Here is a 19943-nt window from a genome sequence, read left to right as displayed (position 1 = left end):
TATGATACTAAGGCTTGGGATTTACGCAAGTAGACCCAACATTTCCAAATTATGTTCTTTCATTGGTTCAACAAATCCATCCATTCTTATCTCGGTTATTTTGGAAAATAAACTCTTAGCGTCAATTTCTTGTTTCCAAAAGATATGTTTGCTCTCTACGAAAGATTTGTGCTTCCTATGACCATAACATGCCGACCTTCGAGGTCTTTCTTTCTCTTTTCTTTTTGTTTCACTTTTTCTTATGCATGTTTGCAAAAAACTATACATCCATCGCTATCTATGAAAAAAGCTTTTTTTTTTCTCTATACACCTACATTCCTATACACGAAAAAAACTTTTTTCTCTATATACACATGCATTGAAAAACTCTTTCTCTTTATACCGACATGGTCTATATAAAACCTCTATTCCTTTTCAAAGATTTCTTTTTCCTTTTTCAATATACACTCGTTGTTTATACAAAAAAATTCCTTTATATACACTCATTGCACATATACAAGAATTTCTTTTTACATATTGTTTATATACAAAAATTCTTTTCACACATTGTTTATATACAAAAAACTCTTTTCACACATTGTTTATGAACAAAAAATCTTTTCACACATTGTTTACATACAAAAAACTCTTTTCACACATGGTTTATGTACAAAAAATCTTTTCACACATTGTTTACATACAAAAAATTTCTTTTCTTTTCTTTATATACAGATATGACATTTTGTTCACAACACCTCTTTCTTTTTCTATTCTTGGTGTTATCACGATGTTTGTTCATTTTATTTTAGGATGACGTTCCTAAATGAAAACTCTACACAGTTTCGGAATTTCAACAAATATTATCGACAATAACGAAATAAGCACTAACGCAAGAATCCAAACAAATTGTATGCACAAAACAAATGACAATCGAAACAAAAACAAACGTTAGTCCCTCAAGTCATAGAAATAAAATAACATACAAATGATAAATGATGAAACATAAAACTGAAAAGAATACGAATCTGGGGATCCCACGGTCATGTGGCTCCGCTCCCTCCCAAGAAATCGAACAGGTCAGTCATATCCTCGTCCATGCAGGGTTCATCCATCTTACCGGGCGATCCTGCAGGCTCCTCCCCTGCCTGGGCATCGGGCCAGTCTCCCGGCAATGCGACCTCAGCCGCAAACTGCTCCGGGATAGGGCATACGAAAGGGGTGGAACTCTGCCCCTGCTAACTGCGCTGAAACGGTAGAGACTCTCGTGTATCTGCACCTGTCCGCGGTGGTTGGCCGCCTGCTGGCGAACCAAATGCTGTAGATACCGCTCCACGCCCAGTGGCTTAGCCGGATCAGCCTGTCGAGGTGGTGGCGGTGCGCCCACACCCTGAGGTGCGTCACCCTGTGCCTGCCTAGGCGTGCAGTACTTCTTAATGAAGACTTGGGTGATCGGTGGTCGGATCACTTTGCTGGGGTGACTTGAACTCTGAAGGATTGGCAGAGACCTGCGATCAGAGCCAAAAACCCCAGGGATATGTTAGACTTATCTGGGTCCAGAGGGTGCCTGCTGGGAGGCATACCTGCAAACAAATAGATGGCGTCAGCAATCACCTGGGCCACGTGGACGCTCATCCGTGTCAGGATGGCATACACCAACTGGCACTTAGGCAGAGGGAGGTCGGAGTTATGATCGCTAGGCAAGACATTGCTGAGCAGCAATGTCATCCACGTCTAGGTCAAAGTGGTCATGCTGGTGTGCATGATCCGCACCCACCTCCCTGCAGCGGTCCGGGCGAAATCCTGCCCCGGTGTGCATAACAGCTGGGCAATGGCCTCCTCGTCGAACCCGTCAGCTCTGTTCCTCCTCTGGCTGAACTCACATTGCTGGCCTTCCTCCAAAACTAGCGGGTCACCCAGGAACTGGCTGAGGGCATCTGCGTCAAAGGGAATCCACTGACCCCTCACCCATGAACGCATGTCTCGCACTCCCTCCTCTGTGGGCCAAGCATTAACGTAGAACTTTGAGACTATCTCAGGGTCAAACTTAGCCATGGGAGTCACCAGCGACGTCCAACGTCTACGAGCTATCTCCTCTTGAAAGTCTGTATACTCATCCTCCCTGAGTTGGATGCGCCTCTCTCTATGGAACGACCATCCTTTGATGGTCTCGAAGCGCTGCTGGTGCTCGACGCCCTGAAACCGGTGACTATCAAATTCCAAAGCGGTACTGGAGCCTTCTCCTGCGGCCTCCTTTCTAGACCTCTTCGTGGAAAGCTTTTTCGGAGCCATTTCCTGCGAAGACAAACGTTTGGAAAGTCAATTTACAAGGAAGTGTCATTTTAAAGGCTGACCATGTAAAAATGGCATACAACTGCTTCCAACACAAACATCAATTTAAATTTAGGGCAAGCTCACATACATACTTTTATGATCATACATGCACGCAAGATGCTTCGCTACCTAAAAACTATATTCATGCACATTCAAAGCATCTTGCTACCCAAATTACATACATGCATTTCTTTGCTAAACTTATACACATACATACTTGAAGTATTTTGCTACCCAAAGATCATATACATGCATGCCTTTGCTAAACTTGTACACACACATATTCCAAAAATCTTTGCTACCCCAAAAAATTACATTTCATGCGTATTCAAGTATCTTGCTACTCAAATTACATTTCAATTCAACAAGGCTTTTTGCTAAGGTATCTTGCCACCTAAACATATATTTGGGTGAGGCACTTTTTGCTATCTATATGCAACATACATATATCTTGTGAGGTATTTTGCTGGCCTAAAGGGAAATCCCTATCACAATGCTTTCATCTTCATGCTTACTTGCACTCAAATCCAAAGGCTTGGACCCTAGGTCTAAGTCCTTAATTTTGGCACTTATTCTAACCTCTACAAGCTGTCCATATACCCACAAGTCAGTTCTACACTCTAAAGTTCACAAAACCATGCCCAAATTCCATTGAGGCATTTCACCGAGCACTTGGTGGGTGCACCTTAGGTATGAGGGAAAAAAGAATGGGGGCAATGTGATGTGCCCAACAATTTCAGAACCCACATTAGGCCTAAGGCCATCCCCCACAACCCTCCAATTCAAACAAACAAGCGTGAATCCAAGCATACATTGTCTCATGAAATTGGCGAAAATTGAGCAACTAAGGCACTAAAATACATCAATGGAGAGCCAAAGAATAAAGGGGAAGTGCACTTACCTGTAGGGAGCGAATCAAAATGCAAAAGGGGAAGCAAAAACCCTGCAATGGAAGCTTGGAGGGCTACCCCTCTTGCTGTTTCCGTGAACAATGAAGTTCTTGAGTGGGGGGGGGGGGAGTTTTGGGTGAAGAAAACTCACCCCAACCCCCTTTTAATCTAATTCGTGCAGGGTGTGCTCGCCCAGGCGAGCTAACTCTCTCTCTTTTTTTTTGGCTAGTTTAAAAAAAAACAGGGATACTCACCTCTCTTCATGCCCTGGATTGCGTGCTCCATGCAACATTATTGTAGGTACTACAAGATAAAAAAAATGCAAATGCATGCGCATGTTCTTACTTTTGGTTATTTCCTTAAATTCGTGCTCGTGGCACCCTATGATCGAAGAAATAAACATTTTAAAGAAAACAAAGACTAACGCTATCTGTGGAGAAAAAGAACAGATACTCATTTTATTTGGCCTTTCTTGTTCAAGTACTATCAACCTATACATGCGAATGAAATGGCTATTTTAGTGCCGCTCTAGGTGTAATATCTTTTCTCGTGTGGGGACTACCCTAATGTTCCACTGATAGGGACTAGGGGTTGTATTAATTATAATCCCACACTCGCCATAAGACAGCTAGGGTACCCCATGAGGGGAGCGCCAACCGAAGAAAGTCTCTCGCCTTGCCTTGTGAGGGATCTAGGCGCGCAAGGTCTCAAGGTTATACAAAGAATCCACAAGGCGTGGAGGAATCCGTTGAAGAAAGACAAGGAGCTCAGGGGCATCCGAAATGGCGTCATTGGAGGTTATCATGGATGGCTAAGAATTCATGCGCGAGGGTTAGATTGGCTCTCCAAATTGAAAGTTATCGATGAGGAGAATTTCGAAGCTCCGGAGGAAGATGAAGAAGTTCGAGCTCTAAAGTTAGAGTTAGGGAAGGCAAGACTCGCCAAGGAGAAGTTCAAGTCGCTGCTACACACATCCGGAAGGAGTGCACCGAGTTACAAGAGGAAAACGTGGCCACTGCAAAAGCCCTTGAACAAGAAACCAAAAGGGCCCGCAAGGAGGAATATGGTCGAGAGAAATTCCGAGGAGCATTGCGGGGTAGTAACAATGAGCTCAAGCTCCGAAGAGAGGAGAGAGATCGGTCACGGGTGCATGGCATGATATTAAAAGAAGAGTTAGTTGCTTGCGCGAGGTCCAAAAGGAGTTTGGCTCAACACTTGGAAGCCATGGAGCAAAGCATGCTAGCTATCATAGGGCAATACAAGGAAGAATTGAACCAGTCCATGGCCCATGAACAAAAGCTAGTGGAGGATTTTGCACAAGTGTATGCCGAAAAAGAAGCAAGAGGGAGGGTGATTGATGCGTTGCATCAAGAAGCGACTATGTGGATGGATAGGTTCGCCTTGACCTTAAATGGAAGTCAAGACCTCCCGCGTCTGTTAGCCAAAGCAAAAGCCATGGCCGAAGTGTGTACTGCCCCCGAGGAGATCCAGGGCTAATCAATTACTGTTAGCACATGATAGATTTGATGGCCCATATAATTAGGAATCGTTAGGTTCTTTTGTAACACCTTTGTATAATCTTGGCTAGATGAAAGCTTTGTTCTTTTTATAAAATGAGAAGTTTTGGACTCATTACGTTATCTAAAAATCTTGGGGTGGATCCAAGTGCTCTGATCATCCATTTGCATACTCATGTTTTGGTAGCATACTCACCGTTGTTTATTTCAACGGGAATTTCATCATAACTAAGAAAACACCAAGGCACCCCTATAACACTCGATCCAGAAAAATGGATAATGAAGAGGGCGTGCAAGAACAAATGAAGGCCGATCTATCGGCCTTAAAAGATCAAATGGCTTCCATCTCGGAGGTCATGTTAAAACTCCAGAAAACCATAGAGGATAAAGCCACCGCAACCGCCTCCAGTACAGTTAGGGAAGCAGAGCCGGTGCTGCAGCCCGCCTTGAATCCGGGCCTAGACAGAAACACGGCCGTGTTCGGTCGAAGGTATAGTCCGCAAGCTTATCCTTATGGCCTGCCTCCGGACTTCACCCCCCGTGCCACCCCGGAAGAGTTAAGCCAAGCCCCTACTTTTGAAGGGCAACTCCCACCTTATGAAGACTATCCCGGGCAAGACGATGGGGAAGGAGATACCCATCTTGGCCCCCTGCTCCACCTCAAAGATCCGTCCCCGCATGAACCAACCGAACATAGTCCGTCATACCCCGGCCTCACCCACACCCGTAAAAGAATCTGTTCCCTTTGCAGAAGATAAGGGAAAGATTGAGGCGCTTGAAGAGAGGTTGAGAGCAGTCGAGGGCCTCGGCAATTACCCATTCTCAGATTTAGTGGATTTATGTCTCGTGCCCAACATCGTGATCCCTCCCAAGTTCAAAGTACCGGACTTTGATAAGTACAAAGGTACGACATGTCTGAAGGGGCATCTTCGGATGTATTGCCGAAAGATGGGGGCGTATTCTGCGGACGAGAAGTTGTTGGTCCATTTCTTTCAAGACAGCTTGGCCGGAGCAGCTATAGCATGGTATACCAATCTAGAAGCTTCCCAGATCCGATCATGGAAGGACTTGGTAACTGCCTTCATTAGGCAGTACCAGTACAATACGGACATGGCTCCCGATCGGAACCAGCTTCAGGGTATGACTAAACGAGAGCATGAGTCCATTAAGGAATATATGCCCAGAGATGGAGAGATCTCGTAGCCCAAGTCGTACCGCCCATGACAAAGAGAGAGATGATCACAATTATGGTAGATACGTTACCCACGTTCTACTATGAAAAGATGATAGGCTACATGCCCGCTAACTTTGCGGATCTCGTCTTCGCCGGAGAAAGGATTGAATCCGGGCTACGAAAAGGCAAGTTCGAATATGCTGCCAATATGGCCCCCAACAACAACAGAAGAGCCCCAGTAGTGGGCGCGAGGAAAAAGGAAGGAGATGCCCACGCAGTCACCACCGCCCCAACATGGATGAAAGCACCCCAAAATATCCAAAGCTCATACCAGCCCAATCCCCCAAATTTTTTAATCCGAGCCGGGAGCTCCCTCCTAACTCAAGTAAAAGGACCACCCGCAGCAGAAAGAGCGCCGGCCCAACGCACAGCTCCAGCCGCACCCCGGCCAGTTAATAATACAGCCCTCGGCGCGACTTATAAATATGCACAGCACCCGAAAGACAACTTCCCTCCTATTCCCATGGCATACTCCGAGCTATGGCCTTCATTATTGGAGAATCATTTGGTGGTGGCCATACCCGGAAATGTTCTCCAGCCACCCTACCCCAAGTGGTATGACCCGGGTGCCAAGTGTGTGTACCATAGTGGAGTTCCCGGACACAATATTGACTCCCGCATCCCGTTCAAGTATAAGGTGTAGCACCTGATTAGTGCCGGCTGGCTATCGTTTCAGGAGGAAGGCCCAAATGTTAAAACCAACCCGCTAGCTAGTCATGGAGGGACTAGCGTGAACGCCGTTAAAAAGGATGAGCCGCCACGGACGAAAAGGTTAGGAGAGGTAGCTACTTCAAGGCGCTTCATCTACCAATCACTGCAAGCGGCGTGCATGGTCTCCAGTGGTGGAGGCGAAAGAGATGAATGTTTGTTTCACCTCGGGGAGTCGCATGACATGGAAACATGTCCCGCGGTAGAAGAATTGCTTCAGCGGCTCATGGATTGCGGGCAGCTTGAAGTGTCCATAGAGGGGGGGGGGAAGAACCACAAGTTTGCATGCAGTCGGAAGAGAAAAGGGTTCCTCTAACCCCCAAGGCCCTAGTAATATGTTTTACTAGGAAAGAGACCGGCTCCACACCCATATACCCCCGGGCGGCGCCCAAGCCGACGCCATTTGCATACCAAAGTAATAAGGTCGTTCCGTGGAAGTATACCCCTCCCGCGTCCAGCGAAAGAGTTGCAACTGAAGTTGACCCCCTATCGGCTAAGGTAACCAACATCACCGGCCTCAGTGGCGTAACCCGCAGTGGTCGGGTGTTCGCTTCCCCTCACACGGCGGAATTGCCCTCTAAAGGGAAAGCGCCCATGGTCCAAGAGCCCACAGACATAGCCACCCCCTCGAAAGAAGTAGATCCTCTAGTGGGAAGAGGGGCCGAAAAGAAAGAAGGACTTCAAGGAAAAACTGTGACTTTGGAAGAGGCCCATGAGTTCCTCCGCCTCATCCAGCAAAGCGAGTTTAAGGTAGTCGAGCAACTGAATAAAACTCCGGCAAAGATCTCCTTGCTTGAACTACTCATAGACTCCGAGCCTCATCGTGCGCTATTGATAAAGGTCCTTAACGATGCCCATGTAGCACATGATATCTCAGTGGAGGGCTTCGAAGGCATCGTTAATCATATAACCACCAACAACTACATCGCGTTTGCGGAAGAAGAGATTCCCGTTGAGGGGAGAGGACACAACAAGGCTTTACATGTGTCGGTAAGATGTATGGACCACGTTGTCGCAAAGGTACTTATCGACAATGGATCGAGTTTAAATGTAATGCCGAAGACCAATTTGGAAAAGCTTCCTTTTAGTGCGTCACGTTTAAAACCAAGTTCGATGGTGGTGCGAGCCTTTGATGGTACTCGGCGGGAAGTGATGGGGGAAATCGACATTCCCATTCAGATAGGCCCCCACACTTGCAATGTGGTGTTTCAAGTAATGGATATAAATCCCGCCTATAGCTGCCTCTTGGGAAGACCGTGGATTCATGCCCTGGGAGTGGTCCCTTCAACGCTTCACCAGAAATTGAAGTTCGCAGTGGGTGGACTTTTAGTGATAGTGTCGGGTGAAGAGGACATGTTGGTGAGCTGCCCCTCCTCCGCACCATACGTAAAAGCGGCGGAAGAATCATTGGAAACGGCTTTCCAATCCTTTGAGGTGGTGAGCTGCGCCTCTGTGGAACCAAGTCCGTCGCTACCTGCTCTCTCCAAAGCGGCCATAATGGTGGCGCGTGTTATGCTCAGGAACGGATTTGAGCCCGGAATGGGTCTAGGCAAGGACTGCCTCAGGAATGCCGACGTGGTCGATATCAAGGGAAATCCATACAAATATGGATTAGTGATGCAAGCTCCATTAGAGCTTGTAAGCCTAGGATCTTCTTCATCAATGGATTCCTTTGCTTCTTAGAAGATAAATGGCAGCGGAATGGAGAAGGAAGAGAGAGAGGAGACGCCACTTCAAGGAGAAGATGAGTCTAGAAGAAGCTCACCACCATAGGAGGCCATGGATAAGAGCTTGGAGGAAGAAGGAGATGAATGAAGGGAGAGGGAGAGAAGAGCACGAAATTTTGTGCTCAAAAAGAGCTCTGAAATCTGAAGTTAATATTCAAATGATCAAAGTTGAAAAAAATGCACACACATGACCTCTATTTATAGCCTAAGTGTCACACAAAATTAGAGGGAAATTCAAATTTCACTTGAATTTGAAATTGAATTTGTGGAGCCAAACTTTGGAGCCAAAATTTCACTAATTATGGTTAGTGAATTTTAGTTATGGTTCAGCCCACTAATCCAAGATCAATTCCAAGATTCTCCACTAAGTGTGCTTAGGTGTCATGAGGCATGAAAAGCATGAAGGACATGCACAAAGTGTGACTATATGATGTGGCAATGGGGTGTAGTAAGCAAATGCTCACCTCCCCCTCTAAAATTTAATTGGATTGGGCTTCTACCAATTCAATTAAATTTATTTCCAACCACACACATCAAATATCCACTTAGTGCATGTGAAATTACAAAACTACCCCTAATACAAAAACTAGTCTAGGTGCCCAAAATTACAAGGGCTGAAAAATCTTATATTTCTAGGGTACCCTACCTACAATATGGAGCCCTAAATACAAGGACCAAATATAATGACATCCTAGTCTAATATGTGCAAAGATAATTGGACCCAACCTTGGCCCACGGGCTCAGAAATCTACCATAAGGTTCATGAGAACCCTAGGCCCTTCTTCAGCAGCTCTAGCCCAATCTTCTTCGAGCCTCTTGCTCATGGTTCTAGTGATTGGTCCCTTCCAAGGGAGGATTGCATCAATTAGGGTACGAACCCGGGATGCCGGGGAGGAGGAACGTGCCGTCAAGATTTCGGGCAGATAGGGTATGGCCCGGCCGTATTAGCCAGTGTTTCACCAGCGTTGGAATGGTGTCCGAGGAGGAGGTGGCCGCGATAGAAGAGGAGTTCCCTCAAGACCCACCAAGTTTTGTGCAACCATGCCACCCCGATTCCCAAGTGGGGAACTGGCGCGTGATAAGCCAGTTAGAAGTCTATACTGCCGATTCAATGTAATTAGAGCCTATAGATTTTTGTTCTCTTTTGTTTTGTGAAACCTACCTTATTAAATAAACAAAGAGATCTTGTTTCATCTGTTCTTGCAGTACCACCTTTTCTCATATCATTTTGCATGTTTTTGTTTCTTTTGTCTTGTTTGGTATAGATGTGAGGGTCGATTCTTTGAGGAACCTAACAACGAGGGTTTGACAATCGATTTCGATCGAGATATAAGCCAAACGATAAACGAGGAAGAGGAAGAGGATGTCCTGCCACCAGAGTTGGAGAGGCTGGTCGCTCAAGAAGAACGTGAAATGAAGCCTCACAAAGAAGAAACCGAATTGGTAAACTTGGGGACCATGGAGGAAAAGAAGGAAGTAAAGGTAGGAACCGGTATGACCGCGCCTATCCGCCAAGGCTTGATAACCCTTCTTAAAGAGTATCAAGATGTCTTTGCATGGTCATATCAAGATATGCCCGGTCTGGATTCCGACATTGTGCAGCATAAGTTGCCTTTGAATCCTGGGTCTTCTCCGGTTAAGCAAAAGTTACGAAGAATGAGACCCGAGATGTCTTTAAAAATCAAAGAAGAAGTAAGGAAGCAGTTTGATGCAGGTTTCTTAGCCGTGGCACGGTACCCGGAGTGGGTGGCCAACATTGTCCCAGTCCCGAAAAAGGACGGCAAGGTTCGAATGTGTGTAGACTACCGGGACTTGAACCGAGCCAGTCCTAAAGACAACTTTCCCCTGCCACACATTGACATATTGGTAGATAATACAGCCAAATTCGCCCTCTTCTAATTTATGGATGGTTTCTCGGGGTATAATCAAATAAAGATGGCACCCGAAGATGTAGAGAAGACCACTTTCGTCACCCTATGGGGAACGTTCTGCTATAAGGTGATGGCCTTCGGACTGAAAAATGCTGGGGCAACCTATCAGCGTGCCATGGTGGCGTTGTTCCATGACATGATGCATAAGGAAATAGAGGTCTACATAGATGACATGATTGCCAAGTCTCGGACTGAGGACGAACACCTTGTCAATCTGCGTAAGCTGTTTGGAAGGTTGCGGAAATACCAATTAAAACTAAACCCAACCAAATGCACCTTTGGGGTGAAGTCGGGGAAGCTGCTAGGATTTATCGTAAGTCAGAAAGGGATAGAGATAGATCCCGAGAAAGTGAAGGCCATCCTTGAAATGCCGGAACCCCGCACGGAGAAGCAGGTTCGGGGGTTTTTGGGCAGGTTGAATTATATCGCGAGATTTATCTCGCAACTCACCCTTACCTGTGAGCCCATTTTTAAACTGTTACGTAAGAACCAAGCAGTCCTATGGAACAGTGATTGCCAAGAGGCCTTTGAGAAGATCAAACAGAGTCTCGTGAATCCCCCGGTGCTCATGCCACCTGTAACAGGAAGACCTCTTTTCCTGTACATGACCGTGTTGGACGAGTCTATGGGGTGCGTGCTGGGTCAGCATGATGATTCTGGGAAAAAAGAGCAAGTCATCTACTATCTGAGCAAGAAGTTTACCGCATGTGAGATAAATTACTCAATGCTGGAAAGGACGTGTTGTGCTCTGGTATGGGCATCACATCGGCTTAGGCAATACATGCTCAGCCACACCACGTGGTTTATTTCAAAAATGGATCCTGTGAAATACATCTTTGAAAAACCAGCCCTCACGAGACGAATCGCTAGATGACAGGTACTATTATCTGAATTCGATATCGTTTACGTCACCCAAAAGGCAGTAAAGGGAAGTGCCTTAGCAGATTATTTATCGGCCGATGCACCCCGAGTTTCCAAATGAAGATATCATGGCCCTGTTTGAAGAGAAGCGTACGCACGAGGACATAGACAAATGGATTGTTTGCTTTGATGGGGCATCCAATGCTTTGGGCCACGGAGTAGGGGCAGTCCTTGTATCCCCGGATGATCAGTGTATTCCTTTCACGGCTAGGCTAGGTTTTGATTGTACCAACAATATGGCCGAGTACGAGGCATGCGCCCTCGGGGTTCAGGCGGCCATTGATTTTGATGTAAAACTACTCAAGGTGTATGGAGACTCAGCTTTGGTCATACGCCAGTTGAAAGGAGAATGGGAAACTAGGGATTCGAAGTTGATACCCTATCAAACTCACATCTTGAGGTTAGCCAAGTACTTTGACGACATTTCCTTCCACCACATACCTCGGGAAGAGAATCAAATGGCTGATGCATTAGCCACCCTGGCATCCATGTTTCAACTCGCCCCACACGGGGATCTGCCGTACATCGAATTCAAATCTCAAGGCAGGCCGGCATATTGTTATGCAATAGAGGAAGAGCGGGATGGGAAACCATGGTATTTTGACATCAAGCAGTATGTCGAGAACAAAGAATACCCACCAGGGATTTCCAACAATGACAAAAGGACGTTGAGGAGATTGGCTACTGGTTTCTTTGTAAGTGGTACTATCCTTTACAAACGAAACCACGACATGACCCTCCTACGATGCGTAGATGCCAAAGAGGCGAACTTCATGATTGAGGAGATCCACGAGGGTTCCTTTGGGACACATGCCAATGGGCATGCTATGGCCAGAAAAATCCTCAGGGCCGGCTATTATTGGCTCACCATGGAAAGCGATTGCTACGCTCATGTCAGGAAATGTCATAAATGTCAGGCATACACGGACAACGTCAATGTTCTGCCACATCCTCTGAATGTTATGTCCGCCCCTTGGCCTTTTTCTATGTGGGGAATAGATGTCATTGGGGCCATAGAACCCAAAGCGTCGAATGGTCACCGCTTCATTCTTGTGGCGATAGATTACTTCACCAAATGGGTCGAAGCAGCCTCTTATACTAACGTCACAAGGAATGTGGTAGTTAGATTCATAAAGAAGGAGTTGATTTGTCGATACGGACTCCCCAGGAAGATCATTACTGACAATGGCACCAATCTGAACAATAAGATGATGCAGGAGATGTGCGAAGACTTCAAGATCCAGCATCATAACTCTACCCCTTATCGGCCAAAGATGAATGGGGCTGTAGAGGCTGCGAATAAGAATATTAAGAAGATTGTTCAAAAGATGACAGTGTCATACAAAGATTGGCATGATATGTTGCCTTTCGCCCTACATGGATACAGAACCTCGGTGCGAACTTCTACTGGGGCAACGCCGTATTCCTTGGTTTATGGGATGGAAGCAGTGCTCCCATTTGAGGTAGAGGTTCCTTCTCAGAGGATAATGGCGGAGTCAGGCCTAGAAGAGTCAGAATAGGCTCAAGCACGCTACGACCAACTTAACCTTATTGAAGGTAAGCGCTTGGCCGCCATGAACCATGGGCGTTTGTATCAACGAAGGATAAAGAACGCATTCGACAAGAAGGTACGCCCGTGCAAGTTCAACGAGGGGGACCTCGTGCTGAAGAAGATGTCCCACGCTGTTAAAGATAATCGAGGCAAGTGGGCCCCGAATTATGAAGGACCTTTCGTGGTGAAAAGAGCTTTTTCTGGGGGTGCTCTGATACTCACCCACATGGATGGCGAAGAATTGCCTTCGCCCGTGAACTCCGATGTAGTTAAACGATATTACGCTTGAAGTCTGGGGCAATCGAGAGGACCGTTGCATGGTCTTTTAATTCTGAGTTTTTGTGCTTCCTGGTTTCCTCCAGGGATTCCCTTCCTCTGTATTTGTCTTGTTCTTTTAAAAAGAGGAAAAGATAGGCGAGGTTTTAGTCCTCCCTTTGGTTTCAAACTTTGTGTTTTAGATTTGTTATAAGCATGAGCCCTCTTCGCTCGGTGTATGGGGTGCCCCAAACGCTTATTTAAAATTGAACCTAACAAGCCTTCACTAAAATAAAATCATCGCATTAGAAACATTCATACATGCACATGCACATGCATATCTTGTGATAGCAAGGAGCAGAATCGTCTCAGGTCACAGTTAGAAGTCAAGACAAGTTGACTGCGGAAATCAACCAAGGTAAGACGATGAACGGACATGATTGGCCACGGATTTTGTTTCCTACTTGCAGGTACATGGGGACGGATGCAAGTGGGGATAGGGTCACGACCGACCGATCGTTCCCGTTTCCCGGCGCTAAACAAGCAGAGAACATCGCTGCAAGGCAGCCCAGTATCCTTTGCATTCGCGGTTTCTTTTACTATTGTTTGTTTTAAATAAGTAATCAACACCTAATTCTAGTTTTAGTAGGTTCAAGTAGGCAAACGCTAGCCCGTAAGGGAGGAGGGGACATGGTTAATGTTCCCCTCAAAAAAAAAATGGCAGGTTAGCTCGCCTGGGCGAGCAACCCCTGCACCCAAATTATAAAAAACGAGGGAGGGGAACGTTTTGGCATCCAAAAACTTCCCCCCCCCCCCCTCATTCAAAAGATAAAGAACACGAAGGCTTGCGGTTTCTTGCTCCCCTAAGCCACTTTTGATCGCGTTTTGCTTTCATTTTTGGTGTTTCTATTCACTCCAACAAGTAAGTATTCCATCCTTGATGTTTTTGCTTCCCATTGATGTGTTTTCTTCATCTTTTGGTGCCTTAAATTGTGAGAACATGCTTATATTTGTGAGGCAGTTTTGGTTTGCTTTGGTGCTTGTTTTCTTGAATTGAGGATTTTAATGAAAAGGCCTTAGGCCTAGGTTGTATTCTGAAGCAATGGGGCATGCCACATTGCTCCCATTCTCTTGCAATTCATGTCCAAACATGCGCTCACCAAGTGCTCGGTGAAATGCCCCAATGGTGTATGAATATGATTTTGTAAAAATTGGGATGGTGGGGCTGTTTTTATGTATGTAGGTACAGCATAGGAGATTCAAAATAGGTGTCCAAATGCAATTCCAAGCTTAGGAACCCAAACTTGTAGCTTCAATGCAAGGAAACATGCTTATGGCTAGGAATCCAAAATTTGGTTTTAGGATTAGAAAAGCATGAAAATAGGGATTTGTTTGTAAGAATTTGGGCTGCCCCATGATTGGTACTTTGCACCTAAGTAACGTGGGAAATGCTTTTCAATGGTGTGTAGATATATGTGTAAATATAAAGGGCATGAAATTCTTTGTAAAGGGTGAAGGAATATTGAGGTCCCTTCCTAAATGAATGTATAATAGCACGGGATTCCCTTTTGAATGCAAGTATGTGCATAATGTTAAATATCTTGCCAATATGCATAAGTGTGAGTGAAACAATGAAAGTTTGTATGGTATATATATTTTGAGTATGTGTAGGTAGTTTGTGATAGCAAGTGTTTAGGACATAGTTAAGTGTAAATTTTGACGCAATGCCTTAAGCGTGAGAATGTGTGTTCTTTTCAAAATGCATATATATGTATGACAATTAGAATGTGTTGGATGGCCTCTATGTTGTTATAAATAGTAGGATATTCTACACATACGCATGTGCATAAATGTGTTACTTTAAACGTGCGCATGAATTCGTTCTAAACCGGAGGGGTTAGCATGACATTTTTGCGTTAAGACAAGCGTTATCTTGTAAAACTAACTTCTAAATGTTTGTTCTCGCAGGAAATGGCCCCGAGGAAACTTGCCTCAAAGAGATCCAGGAAGGATAAAGCGGCTGAAGGAACCAGTTCCGCTCCCGAATATGACAGTCACCGCTTTAGGAGCGCTGAACACCAGCAGCGCTTCGAGGCCATCAAGGGATGGTCATTTCTCCGGGAGCGACGCATCCAGCTCAGGGACGATGAGTATACCGATTTCCAGGAAGAAATAGTTCGCTGGCGGTGGGCATCACTGGTCACCCCCATGGCCAAGTTCGATCCAGACATAGTCCTCGACTTTTACGCCAATGCTTGGCCTACAGAGGAGGGCGTGCGTGATATGAGATCCTGGGTGAGGGGTCAGTGGATCCCGTTTGATGCAGATGCTATCGGCCAGCTCCTGGGATATCCTTTAGTGCTGGAAGAGGGCCAGGAATGTGAGTATGGCCAGAGGAGGAACCGGTCCGATGGATTCGATGAGGAGGCCATCGCCCAGTTGCTATGTATACCGAGGCAAGATTTTGCCCGGACTGCTGCCGGGAGACGGGTGCGGATCATGCGCACCAACATGACCACCCTGACTCAGATATGGATGACTTTGCTGCTCAGCAACATCCTGCCCAGCGACCATAATTCCGACCTCCCCCTACCGAAGTGTCAGCTGGTGTACGCCATCCTGACGCGGATGAGCATTCATGTGGCTCAGTTAATCGCTGATGCCATCTATATATTTGCAGGTATGGCGCCTACCAGGCACCCTCTGGACCCGGATAAGTCCAACAAGGCCCTGGGATTTCCCGCCTTGATCACAGGACTCTGCCAGTCGTTCGGCGTCCCCGTCGCACCTAGCATGGTGATTCGGCCGCCCATCACCCGAGCTTTTATTGAGAAGTACTGCACGCAGAGACAGGTCCAGGGTGATGCACCACAGGCCGCGGACGCGCTGCCACCACATCAGGCTGGTCCAGCCGGGTCATTTGACACGGAGCAGTATTTGCGGCATTTGGTTCGCCAGCAGGCAGCCAACCACCGGGCACATGTACAGACCCATGATTGTCTTTACCAGATGAGCCTCAGCCTGCAGAGCCAGGGTTTTACTTCTTTTCTGTGCCCTACTCCGGACCAGTTCAGGGCAGAGGTCGCATGGCCTGGTGATTGGCCTGAGGCCCGGGCAGGAGAGGCACCAGCGGAGGCACCAGCAGAGGCTCCCGACGAGGCAGATGAGGCCCGCGAGGACGAGGAGATGACTGATTTACTGGATTTCTTAGGAGGGAGCGGGGCCACATGATTGGGAGATCTCTTGATTCATATTTCTTTTTGTTTCCATTTGTTTTTTTTTCTGTTACATATCATCTTATTTTTGTTTAACTAAGGGACTAACGTTTGTTTCATGTTTTGACTTTTGTTTTGTACATACATATTGTTTGAGCTGTTACGTCGGTACTTGTTTCATTGTTGTCAATAGTGTTTGTTGAAATTTCGGAACCGTGTAGAGTTTTTTATTTAGGGACGTCGTCCTAAAAATAAAATGAACCAAAAATCCTAATAAAAAGGAAAAAAGCGTTGTGAATAAAAGTCATGTTCATAGAGAAAAGAAAAAGGTTTTTATCTATACATGTGTGTAAAAGGAAAATGTGTATAGAAGGTCTTTGTGTAAATGATGCGTGGAAAGGAATTCTTATGTGTGTGAGTAACAAGTGTATATAAAGAAACTTTTGTATAAACCATAGGTGTGTGTTGGAGAAAAATAAAAAAATATTTGAACGTAAATAGGGTTTGTATATAGACCATGTGACGTAAAGAGAAGAGCTCTAATGCGTGTACAGAAACAGTTTGTCGTGTATAAAAATATAGATGTACAAAGAAAGGTTTTCCTCATAAAGGGCCACAGGTGTATAGTTTTAGTGAACGTATATAAAAATAAAACAAAAAAAGTAAAGAGAAAGAAAGACCGCGAAGGTCGACATGTTAAGAAATATAAATCATTCGTAAAGAGCAAACGCATCTTCTGGAAACAAGGGACTGATGCTAGGATTTTATTTTCCGGAATGAACCGAGATAAGGATGGATGAATTCATTGAACTGATGAAAGAACATAACTTGGAAACGTTGGGTCTGTCTGTGTAAATTCCGAACCATAGTATCACAATGCCATAAACAGGATGCTTGAGTGCCCACCTGGCTGTAGCCATGACTAATTTTGCACGTTGTTTTCAAATCATCATTGTCACGCGTGCCTTATGGAGTGATAGGGCTCGGCCCGAAATCGACACCTTGACACCCAAATTTGTTTCACCCCAGATATCAAGATTGGGTTCCCACGATAAAAGACCCCATTGAAGCACAACCTTAGACCTTTTTGAACCTTGGCTTGTAAAAAAGGAATCCTCATTCTTTCCCCCGAAGCAAAGGACAGCGGAATCTCCTCAAGGGAGAGCAAATAGAATGCTAAACACGATTTCCCAAAGAAAGGGATGGGGGAAGGAAAAGTGAAAAAAAGAAAAGGAAGAAATGAAAAAAAAAGAAAAAAAGAAAAATGAAAATAAAGAAAAGAACAGAAGAAAGGAAAGAAGGATTCCCGATCAAAGATCGAAAAGAAGTGAAAAGGGAAAAGAAGCAATTCTCGATTAATGAAAGAAAGAGGACAAAAGTTCTTCAAGCCAGATTGCCACTTGAAATCATTCTCGACTGGCAATGTCCCACCCCACATGAACAAAGAGGAAAAGACCGAAACACCCAGTTTTCTCTCAAAAAAAAAACACTACCCTCGAGAAAATCCTATTGATCCGTGATCGTGCGTGTGATCTCTGATTCGATAGGAAATCATGTGCAAAATGAAGTCCTGGTGCAGTTATGGGTTTGGGAATAGGATAAAACACTTGCCTTGTGAGTTTTATACACTATGAGTGATTTATTTTCAGCTTAGCCCGATGTTTCCCCTGCGTGTTCGTTTGAAAGCTAGAAGTTGACATCCTACCCTTCATTCTCGATTACAAGGAAGATTACCCTTAGCAAAAGTATATTGTTTCTCTAAGATATGGTGCTCTCGCGAATGATTTATTTTTCTTTGCAAAAAGCATGTTTTCCTTTTAGGTGGAAAAACCCGGTGGACCGTTCGGTCCTGCCAATCTTTTTTGGAGCCCCATGAATTGCGTTTTCGTTCATGCGTCCTCCACCTTCGAGTTTGGAGTCATGCGTAGTGATTGCTTAGTGCAATTCTCCATTCTCACCCTTTTTCGGAGCCACATGAATGTTATTGCTTAGGGCTGTTCATGTGTCCTCCATTTTCGAGTTTGGAGCTGAGTTTCATGATTGCCTAAGTGAGGACCCTCAAGGCAATCCTCCATTCTCACCCTTTTTCGGAGCCACATGAATGTTATTGCTTAGGGCTGTTCATGTGTCCTCCATTTTCGAGTTTGGAGCTGTGTTTCATGATTGCCTAAGTGAGGACCCTCAAGGCAATCCTCCATTCTCACCCTTTTTCAGAGCCACATGAATGTTATTGCTTAGGGTTGTTCATGTGTCCTCCATTTTCGAGTTTGGAGCTGTGTTTCATGATTGCCTAAGTGAGGACCCTCAAGGCAATCCTCCATTCTCACCCTTTTTCGGAGCCCCATGAATGAATTGCGTTGTCATTCATGTGTCCTCCATTTTCGAGTTTGGAGCTGTGTTCCATGATTGCCTAAGAGAGGACCCTCAAGGAAATCCTCCATTCTCATCCTTTTTCGGAGCCACATGAATGTTATTGCTTAGGGCTGTTAATGTGTCCTCCACTTTCGAGTTTGGAGCTGTGTTCCATGATTGCCTAAGAGAGAACCCTCAAGGCAATCCTCCATTCTCACCCTTTTTCGGAGCCCCATGAACGAATTGCGTTGTCATTCATGTGTCCTCCATTTTCGAGTTTGGAGCTGTGTTCCATGATTTCCTAAGAGAGGACCCTCAAGGCAATCCTCCATTCTCATCCTTTTCCGGAGCCACATGAATGTTATTGCTTAGGGCTGTTCATGTGTCCTCTACTTTTGAGTTTGGAGATGTGTTTCATGATTGCCTAAGAGAGGACCCTCAAGGCAATCCTCCATTCTCATCCTTTTCCGGAGCCACATGAATGTTATTGCTTAGGGTTGTTCATGTGTCCTCCACTTTCGAGTTTGGAGCTGAGTTTCATGATTGCCTAAGTGCGGACCCTCAAGGCAATCCTCCATACTCCACCTTTGTTCGGAGCACCATGAATGACATTGCCTAGCGCTGTTCATGTGTTCTCCATTATCAAGTGCGAAGCTTCTGGTGACTGGGAAGCACGTTATTCTGTTGTTTTCCAGATCGGTTCCTTCGCCAAGTATGTGTATATGTGTATTATATTCGTTGTTCTGGTTGTTGTTTGTATTACGTTTTGTGCAGAAGAAAAAAGAAGAAGTAGAGATGAGAGTCGTCATCACGGAAAGGGCAGGACGGACGAAATCAGTGTTCTATCTTTGCTTTCCTCTTATCATAGATGAGAGGTAAGTAAAGAGGGGCAACTGTCATACCCTAATTTCGTCCGGGGATTATTACTTGATGACATGCAACCTTTGGTTAGCCGCTTTGAGATACTTGGCGTCCTTTGTTGCACGATAAATGAAGTCCCGAGACGTCTCAGAAATCTAAAGGAAGCAAGCTTGCGCGATCCATGAAATTCCGTAATGTGGCGGAAATTGAAAAGAGGTGTTTTGCGCAATCCGTAAGTTTCCGTAACTTCTTCGAAACCTAAAAAAGAGTAAATACATAATCCGTAAGGATTCGTAACCTTGCGGAAGGAAAATAAGTATCGTTACGAAATTCGTAAAGTTTCGTAACGTTACGGAAAAAGAATTACCAAAAAAATAGGAGGGGGATGCATTTAGTAAAAAAAAGGGGGTGCAAATAGCAACCAGGCCCACTTGGGCCCTCCAGAAGATTCCTCCAGAAGGCTGTTGCTT

Source organism: Glycine max, chromosome 16 (genome assembly GCF_000004515.6).
Source record: "Glycine max cultivar Williams 82 chromosome 16, Glycine_max_v4.0, whole genome shotgun sequence".
NCBI classification, from domain to species: Eukaryota; Viridiplantae; Streptophyta; class Magnoliopsida; order Fabales; family Fabaceae; genus Glycine; species Glycine max.
Note: the sequence above shows the minus strand (reverse complement) of the source record.